The sequence below is a fragment of the Camelina sativa genome, chromosome 11, assembly GCF_000633955.1.
Source record: "Camelina sativa cultivar DH55 chromosome 11, Cs, whole genome shotgun sequence".
Taxonomy (NCBI): domain Eukaryota; kingdom Viridiplantae; phylum Streptophyta; class Magnoliopsida; order Brassicales; family Brassicaceae; genus Camelina; species Camelina sativa.
In genome coordinates, this window is record NC_025695.1 from 26501401 (window position 1) to 26516996 (window position 15596).

Genomic DNA, 15596 nt, shown 5'->3' on the forward strand with positions numbered 1-15596 from the left:
TGCAGCTCCCTGATCTGTCCTCCCATCACCTTCACTGTGCCAGTAAGGTCCTTCACTTTCCTAGCCAGGAACTTGTTCATCCTCTTCAACCACCCGATTCTTTTGTGAGCTTCTCTCACTCCCACCGGTTGCTTTTGAGAGCAACCATACTCCTCAAAATCGTAATCCTCTGAATCACCTCCCTGTCCTTGCCCTGTTGGTTCTCTCTCTTCAGCTTCGGATTCCTCCTCAGGGTTGTACAGCTCCTCCAATGGTGGCGCGAAGTCTATGTTCTCCCCTAGCCGGATTTTGGTGCACACGACGTTGGGCAGGATCATCTGAGTAGCTCCGACTGCTGGGTGAACGAACTTGAAGAGCAACATATCATTTGGCTTCTCATAGGCCAAGAATCTCGCCAATGTGAGGTAGTCGATGTCTAGCCATCTCGGCTCATGTACTACTCCCTTTAGGGGCACATCGCAAGCAACCAAAATTGGTGTGACCAAACCTCCTATGGATATCTCTCCAGCTCCCTCTCGCCTCTCGGTTTTCATTGCCCAGGATTTCAGATACAAGAACTGATCCAGCAACACAAAGATCATGTTAGTGTCTGTAACATCCCCTACTAGCGGTTTACCATCCCTAGCATTATCCAAACTCCCACACAAGGCTATATCTAGCAGCTGCAGCTCATGATCATTCACATTCCCAGTTTCTTTCCTAGCAAATAGAGTGCAAGCTAGGGACTTGTGAAAATACCTCAAAACAAGGCTCCTTATTTGAGCAGATTTGGAGCTTGTAGACTTGTAGGAAAGCTTATCTCCTATTGTCAGCCATAGAGATTTCATTTCTTCCTTGCTCACGTCCATGTTTTCTCCACTCCCAGCGTTGAATCCATACAGCTCTTCCATCTCCTTGAAGGTAAGTCGGTATTCCTTGTTGCGCACGGAGAAACTGATGAACCCGATCCCCCTATCAGGTAGTAGGGTCGGGTGGTCTTCAAAGTAGTGTAACCGCAGCATGGAAAGGAAGTGAACCGTCTCCTCTTTATAAGCTTCGAGGTTGGTTCGCATCATCTGGCCCATGTGGCGCATGTCGAAGAGAAACTCGATGTCCTCAACTGCTTCATCGTTTGGCGGTGGCGGTAGCGGGTACCAACGAAGCTCATCTTGCAGAGGACCTTGAATAGCTTGGCTGGAGTCTCCACTTCTCTTTGTTTCAGCCTCCTCGATGCTAAACGTGTGCGTTCCCTCTGCTCCTCTTCATTATCACGGCTCTCATCCTCGGTACCTTGATCTTCTTCTTCCATCGCTCTCTCAGCTACCTTCTCAGCCTTTTCAGAGGCTGGTCTCTTCCCCCTCGCAACCGCAGCTATGCTTCTCAACCTGGAGGTTTGGATCTCCTCTGGTTCTCCTCCATCTGCATCAGAATCGACCTCCATTGGGTCGGTGACGGTTCTCTCGGACGTAGACAGGTCCCTACATCGAGGAGATCGGCGGATTGCAACTGCTACTGGGCTAGGTGAACGAACACGGGTATCTACCCGATCGGGTGCTCGAGCGTCTCCTCGGGTACATGATCGGGTTGAGCATCGGGTGGAGGATTGGAAACGTCCATTCAGCAGTTGGGAATGCGAAACGTTTCCTCCTCCCTGAAAATCGCGAGCATACACACCGTCACCTCCGGTTTTAGCAGCGGCGGAGGTTGATCTTGTCCCCTTCTTTTGGTAAATTTTCATCTTGGGAGCCATTGGTGAATCCGTGAAAAGAGAAGAAACTAAACTCGAGATCAATAGGGTTAGTTCCCAAGAGATTAAAGACTCTCGATCCTTTGAGAGAAAAATAGAAAGTTGGAAGGCAAAAAGTTTTTAGGGTTGAGAGGCTTATCGATTTTGTGATGCTGATGGAGAGGGGTCCTAGTCCCCTTAAATAGAAGAGGCATCTTCTAGGGTTTCACCTAGAGTGGGTTAGGGTTTTGTGGAATTCAGACTCCACTCGTCACCCGAGTAGGGAAACGATCAGGCGCGTCGGGTACGGATTCGGGTAGAGAATAAAAGGATACCTTTGGGACTTCCTCCCAAGTGAGCTTCTTTTAAGTCACTAAACTTGATTCTTCATGCTCTTTAAGCATGGGTTTTAGGAGGGAGAGGTTTTGGAATCCTCTCCACTGTAGCTGGCTGATTTAATGGATTTTTTAATTCTTGTCCAGGTTTCACAGCAAATGTAGTATGGACTTCTTTGTGATGCTTGACTCTTCTTCGTTTTGTCTGGTTGGAAAAAGCTTGTCCATCAATGGTTGGCTTCTTAATTCCCTTCTTGATACCAAATTCCATTTTGAAGTGCTCTCCATGCTCAATGCTGATCTTCCCTTTTTCACATCTATTACCGCTCCTACTGTTGCCAAGAATGGTCTTCCTAAGATCAATGGATCTTTTGGTTCCTTATCCATATCAAGGACCATGAAATCGGTAGGAACTTCCACTCTTCCAATCCTAAGAGGTAGGTTTTCCAGAATACCAATGGGGTGTCTGACCGTTCTATCAGCTAGAACCAAGTACAAGCTACTTGGTTTAAAACTGCTGAAACCCATCTTGTTGGCAACTGATATTGGCATGATGTTGACTGAAGCTCCCAAATCGCACAAGCAGTTGTTGAAAATCCTAAGGCATATTGAACATGGCAAGGTGAAAGAGTCGGGATCCTCCAATTTTTCCTCATTTCGCAATTCAGGATCTAAACACACTCCATTCCTCAGAATTGCATTTCCAATCTCCTTGACAGCTTCCTATACCTCAATCTCCAGCTGAGCTGTCTCCTTGATGATTTCCTCTCAAAGTTCGTGTGGTGGCAAGAGCTTAAGAGGCGGGGCTTTTCGTTTGGACATACGCTCTGCAAGCGCCTCTAACTGGATGTCAAGAGCAACTCTGAACCTTTCCTCTAATTCCCCTTCCTCAGCTTGAGGCAGTTGAAGTTGATCTGTCATCTGAACGTCTACCCAATGGATAATCCGATCAAAATCATCGGGTATGTCATCGTGTTCAGCCTCTGGTGGTGCATTGGGCAGTGGCATAGTCTTTTGGGTTTTGAACAGCTTTACCTGGAAGCTGGTTGATTTTTGGAGGTGGTTGTGTGCTGTGTTGGCCTTCAAGGTATCGTAGCTTAGTGTTGAGAGAGTCATACTTGGCATTCAGGTCATTGTACCCAGAATCGATCTTGTTGCTCATCTCCATGAACCGTTTTGCATTGTCCATTGCGGCTGATGCTTGACTTTGTATCATCTGCTAAATTAGGCCACGTAGGTCAGCTTGTTGAGATTGGTTCTGTGGGCCTTGCTGTTGTAGGAATCCATGTGGTGCAATCGGTTGGTGGTAGTTGCCAGAATATTGTTGCTTGGGAGCATAGCCTTGATTGTATTGGACAAAAGGCTTTTGCTGGCCTTGATTCCCTTGGACTGCGGATGGGTTGACTTGGTCCTGAGGATTTGCAACATTGGGGTTACGGTATGACAGATTCGGGCTTATCCAAGTTATCATTGAGGGCTTTCATGTCTCTCTTGTACTTGGCATCATCCTCTCAAGTAGAGCGTATAGTGCGATCATACTCCTCATTGTAATGCCCATCAGATTGAGCCAAGTTCTCTACTAGATCCCAACCTTCATCGACATCCTTGTTGAGGAAGTTCCCATTACTAGCGGTGTCTAGCAACATCCGTATCTTAGGGACTACACCTCGGTATAGTGTACTTAGCAATGAAGCATTGCTGAAGCCATGATGAGGACATCTACTTGTGTTTCCCTTGAAACGTTCCAAAGCTTCACTGAACGTCTCATTGCTTATCTGAATAAAGCTGGAAATCTTATTTCGCAGCCTAGCGGTTCTGGAATTGGAGAAGAATTTGACTAGAAACGCCTTTTTGCATGCCTCCCAAGTTGTGATGGACTCCTTAGGAAGTGATTTCTCCCAGATGTGTGTTTTGTCTCCTAAAGAGAATGGGAAAAGCCAGAGTCTGAATCCATCTTCACTGAATCCATTTATCATGGTTAGGCTACAGAGCGTATCAAACTCATCTAGATGATCCAATGGGTCCTCCATTGGCAGTCCGTGAAACTTGTTGCTCTGAATCATTTGGATGAGACTACTCTTGATCTCAAAGTTGTTGTTTTGAACAGCAGGTGGCACAATGCCATGTCTTTGAGTGTGAGTAGATGGAGCATCTCCTGCTCCTATGTTGGTCCTCTCTTGAGGAGCTGGTGGACCATTCTGATTATTCATGACCTCCTCAATTGTAGTTGGTTGTGGTTGTTGGACTTGTTGTGGACATAGTAGCCTAGGTCTATCGATGTTGTCGATGAAAGGACTCAAGTGTTGGCTACCTTTGGATTGTGTTTGCATGCACAATCAGTTGACCGAGTGGGTACACGAGGGTCTACTCGATCCAAGTAATCGAGTGACGGGTCGGGTGGGTTCTCGGGTTGTACCTGAAATGCAAAACAAACAAACACGAAAGTAAACAAGTCAGTAACGAACCTAAGTATATAATAAAACTTGAACTAGCAAGTGCTGAAATCTTAAACGTAGCAAATTAAATTCAACCAAATGGCAGAAAAAAGAACAAACCGATCATATGGATGGGCATCAATCCTTGCGGTTTAGATGTTATAAAAAAAGGGAGTCGATTCATACCTGGCGATGGTGAGTCCATCGGACTAAACGTGGATAGTATCACAATGACACACCCACCAAAACCAATCCATAGCCACCAGATGAACCAAACCATCAAGCTAAAAGAAGTAATGTCACTTCAGGGAAGACTGCTGATAATAGGATTTTCACCTAGGGTATCAATTCCCTATGCAGTTGTAGTACAAAGGGTTCTCAATCCAAATGGTTGTTATGCTAGCAGATAAGATATGATCAGAACAGACAAGTCAAGCCAAGCAATAGTTGGGGTTTGATCTAACAATCCTAAAATTATTAAAAGAAAATAAATAATCAAGAACCACACTACCTAAGTACTCGATGCGAGCATTCGAGTACAGCATCGGGTGGAGTGATCGGGTAAAGAAGAAGAGTAAGAACAGATCGAAGGTGTACACGAAGCTGGTGATCGAGTACCAGTTCGGGTAGAGAGTCGAGTTATGAATAAAAACGTAAACAATCAAGATGCGAAAGCTCCTAAGAATGGGGTAATCGACTCCTAAGTGTTCCTGACCAGTATGGATGTCCTACATGCCTCAAGCAAATATTCCCTAGACAATGAATCTCTAAAACCTTGTTAAAACACTCTCGTGATAGAAACAATCAACCTTGATCACTTTCCTACCCAAGTCTTGTTGGAGAAACATGACCAAGCAGGCAATACAAACCGATTCATTATTGTCAATAAACTCCTTACATCTAATCTCTTAGGCTAAGTGAGTAAATCTCTAGCATTGATTGATTCAAGCATTTCAACAACATCTCTCGATGACAAAACACCCTAGATCTACTCTCAACCTCTCGGTCTGAAAATAGCATTAAGAACACCAATCTAGAAAGGAATTTATATAACATAAACAATCAAGCTAAGACATCCTAACCAATCAAGAACACATATTTGTCTATCCCATCCCTAGAAACTTTGCTTCACTACTCAGATCTCATTGCAGAAAGCATAAAAACACATATAAATGAAAACTGTGTTGTATTGAAAATAGAAATTGAGTAGAAGAGTACATAATCGAAATCTAGAAGAATAGCAAAAAGGAAATGAAAATAAATCCTAACAAAGTGGAAAAAGAGTTTGGATCGCTCAGTTTCTCTTCCAGAAGCTCTCGCTCTCTGTTCTGAGGTTCTGCGGCGTGCTAGGGCGAGAGGAAGAAGAGAGGGGGTTTATATATGGAAACCCTTTAAACCTAGCTGCCCAGTCCTGCCCGAGGGTCTGCTCGAGGCGGTGCTCGAGGATGAGGTCGGGTTACTCTTCGGATAGGTCTTCGGGTTGTTCTTCCTGCTCTTGGATCCTCTTCAATCGGGTTGAGGTTCAGACTGTTCTTCTTGCTCCATAGCTCCTTCGGGTACATGCTCGGATTTGACCTTGTTTCTCCCCATTTTAGGCTCTAAAGCACCTGTTTTCATCCAAAATGCACAAATGCAAGAATGCAACACCCTAAATGGCCTAAATGCAAATTCCTACAGTTAATGACCTAAAATTGCTAAGGTTAGGGTATTAATAATGCAAAATAAGGTCAAAAAAGGATGCCTAAAACATGTAAATTAGAGAGTTATCAACTGCGTAAATGGGATGACGACAAGGTTAATCAGCTTATAATCCAACCGGATCAAGAACTACTCAGAAACATTAACCTACCACAAGTTACTTTAGCAGACAAAATAGTATGGCCATGGTCATGCACTCACCACTTTGGCAGAAAGTTCTGATCCAACAACGACGAATCCAACCTTAGAAGCCTTCTCCTTTGACCCTAGCACAAGATCTCCACTCCTCAGAGACAGATCTCACCAAACAAGCCTTAAATCTCCAAAATCTCCCAAGAACACACTCTCTTCTCTCTTTTCTCTCTAACCTTTCTCTGTAGCGGCTAAAAGTGATAATCCTGAAACCCTCAGGTCGATTTCTCATTTAAATATCTCGATTTGGGATCCCACTTAAACCAAACCGTGCCAAGACGACGATTTAGAACGATTTCGTCAAACCAGAAAAGCTGGTGTTGATCGACACTACCCTGGTGTTGATCGACACTACCCTGGTGTCGATCGACACCCATCCCCATAATCCCCAATTTTGGTTCACGGATGTTACAACTTTCCCGCACCAACATGGATTCGTCCTCGAATCCCGCAACATCGTCCCTCCACCTAGGAATTTCATGCAACCGTCATCACGGCTCGCACATCCTCCGACCGGACTGAACACCGCCAACAAGGCTTCCCGTGCAACTGCTGCAATAGTCCGCACATCCACGTGTACCAACAGTCCACATAACCCTGACCCAACTGGTCTGCACAAATCAGACCCCACTGATCCACATAATCCTGACTCCACTGGTCAACAAAGTCCTGACCCCACTGGTAAATCCAATGCATACTCTCCCAATCATCACAATACTGGTCCCCTTGACCAGCATACACCTGATCCTCCCAGTCAACACACAGAAACCCCGAGATTGAACCACCATCAACCGCGAGATCCGCATCTGATCACAACATGAAATCCGAGATTGAACCCCCATCAATCTCCTAAATCCGCACCCGATCACAATAGGAAATCTGAGATTGAACCCACATCAATCTCCTAAATCCACATCAGTTTACCATGCATATTTCCACGTCCTTGACACTTTTGCTGCCAACTCATCTGCTTTTAGGTCGCAACCTTCAAGCCATACCGATCACACTCTCAGACCCTCCGTCTTTGAGCCATACCGTCTCACCCTCAGGTTGTCACCCTCGAGATCTCGGTACCAGGAAAACCCCCATCTCCTTAGGAGAACCCCCATCTCCTCTGCCACCCTCAGGACCGCAGTCCCTCGAGCTATCAGTATCTAGAGAACCCCCCGTCCTCACAGGAGAACTCCCATCTCCTCATGAGTTGTTCAGGACCCCCCGTCCCTATAGCAAATAATCATAACGTCTATAAGCATTTCACCAACCGGAACCACCTCCCGTGATCCGCGTAGAATATCTCAATGTCCTACCAACACCATACTCTCTCCCAGAATAACACCACTGTCATGGCCACCCCAAGCCTCACTACAAACATCTCAAACACCCTGCACCCTTTCCAAAAATGGAAAATTTCTACCTCCCGAAAAACTTTCCTTTTTAGTAACTTTCCATTTATGGAAACTTCCCAATTTTAGAAATCCCGCACAAATTTTCTTTTCCACATGACACACAAGTCAAAAATCCAAGAGAACTCCATTTGCGAAACATCCACTCCCACAAATCACCGCCAACGGTATTTCCCGATACCGGCGTGATCTACCACTTTCCAACAACTTTTCAATATCCAACTGCACCTCCTGCACAGAAGCTAAAAACACTACACAACTAACAACACATAAAACAACTTATCGTGGAATCTCATTGAAGGCTCGAAGAGGATGATACAAGGACTCCATACCACAAACAAATTGAATAACTACTCATAATCAATTTCTATCTCACAACATCATTCATCCAGCAACAGGAAAATAATTCAACCAATTAAATTTCTAAACCGCTCTTACCCATCCACTTAACCATCCTAGAACCGTAAGGGCTCTGATACCAAACTGAAACAACCCGACCCGTTTTTTTTATATATAATAAATACAATATAAAATTAAGCATCCCATACTACTTAATTAAACCAACCTAAACCACAACTCAACATTAAACCAGCAATAACCATTAAGCACAGCGGAAACATACCAATAATACAAAACCAATATATCATCAATACAATAAACATTCCTAACCATTCTATCTAGCAACCTAGCATAACTCTAACCAAGGTTCCAACATAAACAATGTATCCAACAACACACAAACGAGACCTTAGATCATCTTCCTCCTCATCGTCTTGATTCCACGATCACAATTTGCCTTTACATAAACCACAAACACAAATTGAGATGCATTTTTATTTAATAAACACTCAGTGAGGCAATCCTCCCATCTACTGGGCTATACACACAAGCAACTGAGATTCCAATATTTAACAAACAACAAACAAACACAACAAACCAGGGAAAATGGCAACACACAAGTTGGTGTCGACAGACACCATAGAGATGTCGATTGACACTGGCCACAACATGGTGTCGACCGAAACCCACTTGGTGTCGATCAACACCGACCCCGCAGACACGTTCTGCTCGAAGCCGATCATCAAATCTCTTTTTCCAAACATCTCCAATCCGTCCCAAACTCACCCAAAAGCTTTAGGAACCTATAAGAACCATAACACAACCACCACAAGCAAGAACAACACCAGAAAACACAAAAAATTAAGCAAACAAAGGATTCTCAGACTTAGATAAGCCATGGTCATGCACTCACCTCTTTTGCAGAAATTTCTGATCCAACAACGACGAATCCAACCCTTATAAGCCTTCTCCTTTGACCCTAGCACAAGATCTCCACTTCTCAAAGACAGATCTCACCAAACAAGCCTTGAGTCCCCAAAACCTCCCAAGAACACACTCTCTTTCTCTCTTTTCTCTCTAACCTTTCTCTATAGCGGCTAAAAGTGATAATCCCAAAACCCTCAGGTTGATTTCTCACTTAAATACCTCGGTTTGGGATCCCACTTAAACCAAACCGTGCCAAGACGACGAATTAGAACGATTTCGTCAAACCAGAAAAGCTGGTGTCGATCGACACTACCCTAGTGTCGATCTACACCCATCCCCAAAATCCCCAATTTTGGTTCGCGGATGTTACACATATCAAACACATTATACTCAGTATAAAAACGATCTTCTCTATGTATTAACTCAAACTACAACGAATGTGTCTTTTTACTAGACAGTATTGGTTTTCTATTCGGGGTTTGTTATGATGTTTGTGGTAATTATTAATTAAAGAATAATAAAGAAATAAATCATTGGTAGAATTGGCATTTTTACTTTCAAAATTTTGCAATCCTTTGAAATAAGTAAATCTTTGGTAAGTCATATATAGTTGTCCAAATAACTTAGGTCATGAATTATTGAGAGGTTTTTAACGTGTAGATTATAGATTACTAGATTATGACCCACCCGATGTGCGGGTTTAGAGTTTTTAAAAATAAAATTAAGTTTAACAAAAAATATAAAGTAAATATTTTTAGTAAGTAAAAACTATCTATAAAAGTAAATAGATACACCGAGGTGTCCAATGTATTATTTGGTGTAAAAGGTACGACTCTGTGGTTGAGAGTTGAGACTATTAATCACGTTTTCTTTGAATGGTCTCGCTCGTGTGAAGTTTGGGATTTATCTCTGACTCTGGTTTTGTCAGAGGGTTTTTCATATGAGTCAGTGTACTCAATTTTGGATTTTTTTTTCTGGAGGGATGCCTCTCAACAGGGTGATCCTGATCAACTTCTTCATTTACCATGGATTTTATGGGCAATCTGAAAGATCATAAATAAAAAAGTTTTTCAAGGTTTAGAGATCGAGGCAAATGATACAATTACTCAGGTTTTGGGCGCTAAGTTAGCCTGGGAAGAGGCGCTCTCTTTTACGACGGTCATGTCAGCTCCATCTCCGTCTTCAGATGTCCATGTTTATTTACCTCATTGTCAGATTGATGGTTCTTGGAAAGCAACCAATGTGCATTCAGGATCGGGCTGGTGGTGCTGCGTTAGTGAGGAGCGAACCTTGTTGTTGGGGCCAAGTGTCTACGGAGCCCTTCCCTCCTGCATTCAGAGTTAGAAGCGTTGTTGTGGGCCATGGAGCAGATATGTGCTGTAGGGATCGCTTGTCAACATTTCAAGACTGATTGTGCTGAGTTACTCACTATGGTGAAGTCCTCTGAAGATTGGTCGTCCTTCTCCCACCTGCTCAATGAGTTTCACTCGCTGGAGTCCTTCCCACTATTCTCCATCTCTTGGATCCCACATGCGTCAAATACGAAGGCGGATTGTCTTGCCCATGTTTCGCATTCTCTTATCTCTGAAGTTTCTTTTGTAAACCCCTTTCCTCCGGCTTGGGTAACTAATCGATGAATTTCCTTTTAATTGATTGTTTGGTTGAAAAAAAAAAGTAAATAGATATAGTTTTAGTTAAAAATAATAATTTTAAAAAATAATATATATTTAATTCTTTTTGTAAGTAAAAAGAATGTATAAAAGTAAAGAGATAAACTTTTAGTTATAGAAAATAGTTTTTTTTTTGCTATAATACACTAATGTAAATCCATTTACAAATCTACTATCTACATTACCACTAAAACTCTAATAAGTGTATTTGTATACACAAATATATTTTACTGTTAAAATATACTCTTTAATCTTTACTACTACCAACAAATTATATTTATGAACACATTAAATAACTTATTATATGTCTCTTCACTTTAACATTTTTATAGTTACAAAAACGCATATGTTAATCTTACATACTCCTATATTATATATTACATGGATGAATTTGCTGAATAACCAAAAAAAAAACTAACAAAGAATATAGCCAGTTATTTGAAAAAAATTAGAGAATTAGGATCATGGGTAAGATAAATTATCATTTAAGTTTTATGGTTTAGGGGTAGTGGTTGATGAGGGTGGACGGCGGTGGAGGTGGATGGTGGTCCAATGATGGTCCGGTGATGTTCTGGTGATGGTCCGGTGGTGGTCCGGCTATGGTCCGATGATGATTCAGCGGTTCTCCGGTGATGCTCCGCAGGTCCTCTGGTGGTGGTATGGCGGTGCTCCGACAATTCTCCAGTGGTTCTCCGACGGTGGTTCGGTGGTGTTCTGACAATGGTCCGGCGTTGGACAGGCGGCCGGAGATAGTGTGATGGTCGTAGGAGGTGATTTTAGGCAGTAGAGGGGGTGGTTGGTAGTGGTAGGGGTGGGTATGGTGGTGGTAGGGTGGGTATAGTAAGGATAAAATAGTATATATTGTATAATATATAAAGAATATGTTAGGTTTATGGTTAGTGTAGTTAGTTATTTAATTTTAGTTTTTTTCTTAGTTAGTTTTACCCATTTCCCATATTACAATAGCAGTTGTTTTGAATAAATTATTTGATTGGTAAATATGAGACGATCTTTTTATTTTATTTTATTTTATTTTGCTTCAACAATCTTTTTCTATATGTAAAAGTGAGCATTTATATTTTTTTAGAAACAGTAATTAATTGTATAATTTTCAAAATCATATTTTTTTATCCTATATAAAAAGTAATCATTTTTCTTGTAAAATTAGCAACTTAAAATTAAAATAAATAAATAATATTATAATTTCAAATTTTATGATATATTTTATTATATAAACCTTGGCTCTCAAAGTTAGTAAATCACCAGATCGTAACACGTGTTAGTTTTAATGATTAGAGATCAAAGTTAAAAACTCACCAGATCGTGACAAGTGTCAATTTTAACGATCAGAAATTACAGTTTTCAAGCTTGGTAAAACAAAGCATAAGATAATTGTAATCTTATTATATTTAATAAAAAAAACTAAGATAAATATACTATGTGCCATCCATATCAAAGTTTCACTGTTACAAAGATTCTCAACCACTACATGGTAAAATAAATATATTACGTGTCATCCATATTAGGTCGTATAATTATACTATATAATCTAACACATTAAATTTTATGTCTTTGTTTGCACAAAAAAAAAAAAAAAATTATGTCTCTATGGTTAGCCAATTTCGGACACTGAGTACTGCAACAAGATTTGTGAAGGCAGTCTTAGGAAAAAATCTTGAATTAAAGTCTGAAATAATCTTTTTATTATATTTAAAATCTTATTATACAAAGTTGGATTTTCAAATTAGCCATTAAAGTGACCATGACACATGTCAATTACACTGATGAGATGTTGACACGTGTCAAAAAATTATTATTTTTCAAAACAGCTAATTAAGAAAATAACATTAAATCTAAATAAAATTTACATGTTTATATCTAAAAAAATTTCTAAATCAAAAAGGAAAATTAACAAAACTAATTTATTTTTCATTGTACGTTACTTATATTATACGTGTTTTCTCAATAAGATTTTGACATGTATAATGTAACATCCCCGAACCAAATAGTGATATTTGGGGATGGGTGTCGATCGACACCATGGGGTGTGTCGATCGACACCAGCTTTTCTGGTTCGACCAGATTGAGTTTTAATTGATGTTTTGGGTTGGTTTGGTTTGATTGGTTCCCAAACCGACGTATTTAAAGAGGAGTCGAGGGTTTTAGTGTTTCTCTTGGCCGTTTAGTGAGAAAAAGAGAGAAAAAGGAGAGAAAACGTTTGTGAGTGTTTTTGAGAGATTTTGGCTTGTTCTTGGTGGTTTTTGTGAGATCTGTTGCTGTAGAAGGGAGTGTGGTTGCTGGGAACGAAGGGGAAGCTTCTTGTGGTGTTGTTTCCACTGTTTCTAAATCAAATTTTCCTGCAGAAGAGGTGAGTGCTTGACCATGACTGATCTAAGCCTGAGATCTCTTATGTTTTGCTTGTTTGGTGTTGTTTTGGTGTTTGTCTTGCTTGTGGTGGTTTTACTATGGTTCTTATAGGTTCCTGAAGCTTTTGGGTGAGTTTGGGACGGACTGGAGATGATTGGAAACGGAGATTCGACGATCGGCTTCGAGCATAACGTGTCTGCGGGGTTGGTGTCGATCGACACCATGTTTGGGCATGTGTCGATCGACACCTATCTGGTGTCGGTCAACACCAACTTGTGTGATTCGTGATTTCCTGGTTTGTTGTGTTTGTTTGTTGTTTGTTAAACATTGGAATCTCAGTTGCTTGTGTGTATAGCCCAATAGATGGGAAGATGGCCTCACTGAGTGTTTATAACAATACTCATGCATCTCAATATGTGTTTGTGGTGCAGGTAAAGGCAAAGTGTGATCATGGAATCAAGGCGATGAGGAGGAGGATGATCTAGGGTCTCGTTGTGTGTTGGTCTTGGTTATGTTTATTAATGTTGGAAACTGGTTTAGTAGGATGCTAGGTTGTTTCATATAAACAAAAAATTAATTCACTAAGCATGTATATTACTATTAATAAATAAATAGTGAATAACAAATTTAAAAAGAATAACATAAGTTATATCAAAAGAATTATTTTTTTTGAAGCATAATAGGACAGCTAATTAAGAAAATAACATTATATCTACATAACATTACACGTTTATATCGAAAGCTTTGACCTTTGATTTTTTTTCAGATATAATTTTACCGATCTATTGTGTGGGTCTTTGATTCGTGCGGGTTTTTCAATGGAAGCTATCAGATGCAATGAAATGAAATTGAAGTATATAACGCCCGCTAATTTAATCAAGGATGGAGACACTGATGGAAGTTCCAAAAGTGATTCTACAGTTAGTAGCATTATAAGTTTGGAAGATAAGTCAGTGGTCAATGTTTCTGGTCAAAATTTACAGTTGTCTTTTTTGAATAATGTTGATTCTGGTACTGAAACAAAAGCTGCTTGATCGAGTAATTGAGAAGCGGTTTAAAATTTGGAAAGTTGGAACGGTATACCATTTTAAAATTGGTTTCAAACCGGATATATGTGATTTTCTATCAGATTAGGTTCGTAAACCGTTTAAACCAGATATATGGAGAAATATATGAGAACTTTTTTGATTCGGTAAAAATAAGTTAAGAATTTATGATTCGAGAATATTTGAGACGAGGCCACAGCTTTAAGTTGTTTTGGTACAATTGAATACTTCTGAAGAGTAAATAGGTCGTTGATCCTTAACGTGATTATGACATATGTAATGCTTTGGATTGTATATAAAGTTTCTATTTTGTATATCTGAATTATCTAAGTCTTATAGATACCATCCTGATTATAATTTTCAAATTTTATTTTTATTATATCATATTAACTTTCTTTTAATTTCTCAACTTTTATTGGATTAGTCATAAAATCATTGTAATTGAGTAGATAATTTTCACCAGTTGTTCATCCAAAATATCTTTGGAGTAAAAAAAACTTCATGGTTAAAGGCATTATGTCACAAAACAATTTTAGTAATTATAAGAAATATAATTATGCCAAATGAAAGTAAAGCAACATAAAATTTGTTTAATTTGTTTAAAAGACATTTTATAGGTGGTGATAAATAATATACTTTAACAATAAAAAAATTTTGGGTGTAAGAACATATTTTTAATGGTAAAATATAGAGTAAAATTGTACGTGGTTACTTATTAGATGTTGCTTTGATGAATTTGTTGCATGTAAAATATTTTGTGAATAAGTTGTGAAACGTTTTTGAAATTTGACAATAAAAATTTGTAATGATGAGTATTTGGCAAAAGTTTTGGTTGGATATAATTTAGCTTTAGATTATTGTAATAATTGTTATAATATATTAAAAATACATAAATATAAATAAATGTATGAAGGTAGATACAAATATTCTCTAACTTAAATTATATATATATTTACTTTAGGAAATAAAATTTTTTTATATATTTTCAAAAAATTGTTTAAGGTTTAGGATTTATTTCTTCAACAATTTTTAAACCCGCACATCGTGCGGGCCCTTATCTAGTATATATATAATTTCCTTATAATGATCTTTTCTAAAATTTAAATAAAATTAGGTTTTTTCTCTATTTTACTTTTATATAAAACATTTTTTATGGTAGGTTTTGAATTTTTACATTTTTCTATTTAAAAAAATAATAAATTTAGAATTAACATGTGTCAACATCTGAATGATACAATTGACATATGTCACGATCTTGTTAATGAGTAACTTTGACATCAAATTTTATATAATAAAATATATATAATTTCCTTATAATGATCTTTTCTAAATTTTAAATAAAATTAGGTTTTTTCTCTATATTTTACTTTTATTTAAAACATTTTTTATGGTAGGTTTTGAATTTTTACATTTTTATTTTTAAAAACTTTAATAAATTTAGAATTGACATGTGTCAATATCTGAATGATACAATTGACT